Here is a 4455-nt window from a genome sequence, read left to right as displayed (position 1 = left end):
AGAAGAAGAAGAAGAAGAAGAAGAAGAAGAAGAAGAAGAAGAAGAAGGATTTTTGAAGGCTTTAGAATTATTTTAAAAAAAGCCAGGGATTAAATTTGGAGAGGGGAACTTTGGGACCACTTGAAGAGAAATTGGTGGAGGAGAAATGAGATTCACAAAGGGCTAGAAGTAAAAGGACTGAACTTAATCTGAATGAAGATGTGAGTAGAAAGACTTAAGAAAAAGGAGGAGTTATAGAAGGACCTGAGGAGAAGGAACTGAAGTGAAGGAATATAAAGACTTGAGAAGAAGAAATTTTATTAAGAAAAGTTGAGTCTAGTAAGACAAGGGAAGGAAATTGGGCTGTGAGTATCAAGGTGTTAACTAGATAAGAAGATATTAAGAATGTGAGAAATAAAAGGTCAATTTGAGTTGAAGATCACCATAAGCTTTTTGCCACTGCAATTCTCCAAGTGATCTGCTAACAAGAAGGGGATAAGGAAGAACCTGAATATTTTATTTCCAGTGAGTATGGACAGATAGTTTACAGTGACCTGAAGGAAATTTGCAATGTTTCTATTTCTGTCATCTCCAAGTACTCTATTTATGTTAAAAGTGAAAATTGATCTTCCTCCAAGAAGGGGGGGGGGCTTGAAAGAAAGAGAGAAGGGGGGAGAGAGAGAGAGAGAGAGAGAGAGAGAGAGAAAGAGACAGAGAGAGTTGTCAGGACAACTAAGAGAACAGAAAATAAAATAAGTATGTAACCTAAACCCCAAAGTCAATTGGTATGGGACTCTCTCCTCACTGGCAAAGATCAATGCCTTGTACCTTCATGAGGAGCACAGCAGAGTTGGCAAGAACAAGAGAGAAGAGAAATCCTCTTTATTTATGAGTAAAATGGAGGCCATAGCCCCTGTAGTAAAGAGATACCATAGGTCCAAAACTAGTATTTTCTCTGGATATGAACTATGTTCCTTAAGAGATCAATCTTGGGTTGGACTTAGGTTAACTTGGGTTGAACAGGAAATAGGGATACAAAAAGGCCCCTGAGCCAATGTGATAAGTCTGACAGACAGACTATAGAAGAAAGCTGCAAAGACAGTGGATAAATTTATAGAGGAAAGGCCAGACGTTACCTGGCATGAATGTATACAAACTTTGGCTGAAATATTTGAAGATAGTGGATCAGAAGAACCCTCTTAATTTTTTCTCTAATGTTTTGCATTGCAAAAGAGAAAAGCCTACTGAGTTTCTTCTCATGGTGAAGCAACATGTGCAGAGAGTGACACAGGTACTGTGGATCCTGAGAATGTAGGAAAAATTATACTATAAAGATTGTCCTAGAGTTTGGTAAATGAACCTTGTGCAGTTTTCAGAGCTATGAAGACAATAGAAATCATTGCAAAGAATGTCAGAGTTGAGACAGATACTCTTGAGTTCAAGGAGCAGTATAATCCACAAAGTTTAGCCCAAGCAGGTTGCAAGCCTTCTTGAGTGTGGGGCCTAGAAATAAAGCAAAACAACAGTACCACCAGTGCTAAACTGTAGTCATAGAACCTGAGAGTCATGTAAGAGATGGAGCAATGCAAAATCTTATTCTCCTTGTAGAGGTAGAGGAAGAAAGAAATAAAGTGTGTGAAAGCCCTGCAGAACAACTCCTCCATTTGGTAATCATCAAAATAACATCCACTTTTTATAATTATGGATTAGATGTCCATGCTTATATTGGATGTCCTAGTAAAGAGAATGCAGCCTTGTTCAAGAGATCTTCTAATTTAACTTTGGGACCTTGGAGTGGCAGGGAGGAGGTCACCCTGGCCCCCAAAATACAGTCCCATTGACTTTATCATCAATTCTTTATGATTCTATTCCACATGGCCTCATGTTGCCTCATGCAGAGGTGATGGGAAAAAATGAGAATGTGGTCTGCAATATTTATGTGGAAGATGGATCTCAAGTTACCATCGTTTTCCAATCTTTTTGTAAGAGCGATTTGGGTATAATACCTTTAAAGCCTATGACAGGAAGTTGTTGATGTCAGCAGAAAAGTGGACATTCTGGCTGTTCTATATCCAAACCCATCAGTCCTCACTGGACTATCACCACTGATTGGAAATAATTCTAGCCTTTTCATAATCCTAACAGGACATTGCAAGCAAAAAGTTGGGATCCAATACCTACACACTTTGATTGTCCATGCAGATTGTACAGAGACTTGTAAGAGAATTGAGTCAGATTATTACTGTAGTATCTTCCCAGGTGATACTCTGTATAAGGTTATTTGTACTATATATATTGTTAATTAGCATTTGTTTTATTTTAGCTTCAATGGTACCAAAGGTTAGTAACCTGTGACACCAGGAAAATCACATTTTTTTTTGTTTTAAGACTCAGTTTATCAAAATTCATCTTTCTTGACTTTTTTGCATTGACATAATAATAACTACAACAGCACTTTTATAGAACTTTAAAGTTTGCAAAATGCTTTTTTGATCCCCACAACAGCCCTGGGAGTAAGATGCTATTATTTTTCCCATTTTAGAAATGAGGCAACTGAGGCAGAGAGGTGTTAAGTGACTTGGCCAGGATCACATAACTAATACTTGTCTGAGACTTGATTTGAACCTGTTTGTGTTTATACTGTGGAGTTCAAGGTTTTGGACTTGCCCCAGGTAGTCTTGCCAAGGGACCAAAAAGAGTTTAAGGCTGGAGAAGGAATGTAACCTGAGTCCCAAAGTCCATTGTTATGGGATTCTCTTTTCAATGGTGGAGATCAATATCACATGCCTGCATGAAGCAGAGTTAGCAAGAAAAAAAAAAGATTTCTTCAATCTCTCAAGACTCTTCAAGCTCTGCAGTCACTTCAGGAGAAAAGATGAATGATGCCAACCCTACCTCAGATTGCTGAAGGGATTTTAAGACTCTAGGAAGAAGCTGATATGAGCAGAGCAGTCTTCATCATATCCACTTTTCTAGCTTGCTATACTACAGATTTCAGGAAATTTCCCCTTGGACGAGATCCAGAACTTTCTCTCTTGGTTGAGATGAGTTATTCTTTGACCATATATCAATTGATGAATGGCACTTATTGCTTTTAAATTTGACTCAGTTCCCTATACATTTCAGAAATGAGAGCTTTATCAGAGAAACAACATAAATGTTTCTCATTTTCCTGATTTTCTTCTAATTTTAGCTGCATTGGTCTTGTTAGTGGAGATCCTTTTTAATTTTACATAATCAAAATTATCCATTTTACCTCCCATGAACCTCTCAATATCTTATGTGGCCAGGAACTCTTTCTCTAACAATAAATCTGACAGGAAGTATCTCCCCTGCTTCTCTAATGTGCTTATATCACCCTTTATGTCTAAATCATGTACCCATTTTGAACTTATTTTATTTTATGGTGTGGGATGTTGTTCCATGTCTAAATTTTGCCAGACTATCATGTTCATGAATGGTATTTTGTCATGTGTTGTATTTTGTTAAAAGCTTTTTATGCATCTGTTAAAATAATTGCATGTTTTTGTTATATATATATATATATATATATACACATACACACATACATATAATGCTCAATAGGGAAATTGATTTATAGATTTCTTTTTCTGTTCAAAACTCTCTTTAAATAAAGAGAGACAAAATAATTAGAAAAGTGTTAATTACTCATGATTAGTCCATGGCAATAAAATCAAAAGGTACAATAAGTGCCTAGTAGGTGTCAGAAACTGTGCTAAAAGCTAGAAAACCAAAGAAAGCCAAAAGTAGTTCCTGCCTTAAAGGAGTTTAGAATATTATAGTACTGCCTAAATTAATTTACTTATTCAGTGTCAAAGCAGTCTGGCTACCAAATGGTTATTTTGTAGAATTAGAAAAATAAAATTTATCTGGTGGTAAAAGATTCTCAAGGGAAATAATAAAAAAAGTGGGAAGGAAGGGGACTTAAAACTGATAGATTTCAAACTATGTTACAAAGCAGTAATAATCAAAACTACTTATTACTAGTTTAAAATAGGTAAATTATTGAAGCAAATTATGTGTACAACATATAGAATTAATAAAATAAAGTAAAAGTGTTTGATAAACTCAAATACCACACACCTACCTGGATCAGGACTAACTGTTCATGAAAAAAAATTACTAGGAAGACTTGAAATCATTCTGTTGGTACTTAGGTTGATACTAAGACCTTGTACCATATAAAAAGGTAAGTTCCAAATGGATACATCACATACACCCACCCACACACACACACATATGTATGTATGTATGTATGTGTGCATGTATGTCAGCTGAGAACAATTGGAATTAAATCTGGAACAACTAAATTGTTTAAGATTGAAAAAGGAATATGACAAGGCTATATATTGTCACCTTATTTAATTAACTTATACGCAGAGTACATCATGTGAAATGCCAGGCTGGATGAATCAGAAGCCAGGATTAAGGTTTCCAGGAGAAATATCAACAATC

At 35.9% G+C, this 4455-nt stretch overlaps 1 pseudogene; it reads right to left on the bottom strand.

The window, feature by feature from the left end:
* The window catches only part of LOC114036393, a 4945-nt pseudogene extending 3823 nt beyond the window's left edge, over nucleotides 1–1122 (bottom strand).
* Between the last annotated feature and the right edge of the window lie 3333 nt (nucleotides 1123–4455).

This window comes from Vombatus ursinus, unplaced genomic scaffold (assembly GCF_900497805.2).
Source record: "Vombatus ursinus unplaced genomic scaffold, bare-nosed wombat genome assembly UNPS02009835.1, whole genome shotgun sequence".
NCBI lineage: Eukaryota > Metazoa > Chordata > Mammalia > Diprotodontia > Vombatidae > Vombatus > Vombatus ursinus.
Note: the sequence above shows the minus strand (reverse complement) of the source record. Positions and strands in the feature narration are given on the sequence as shown.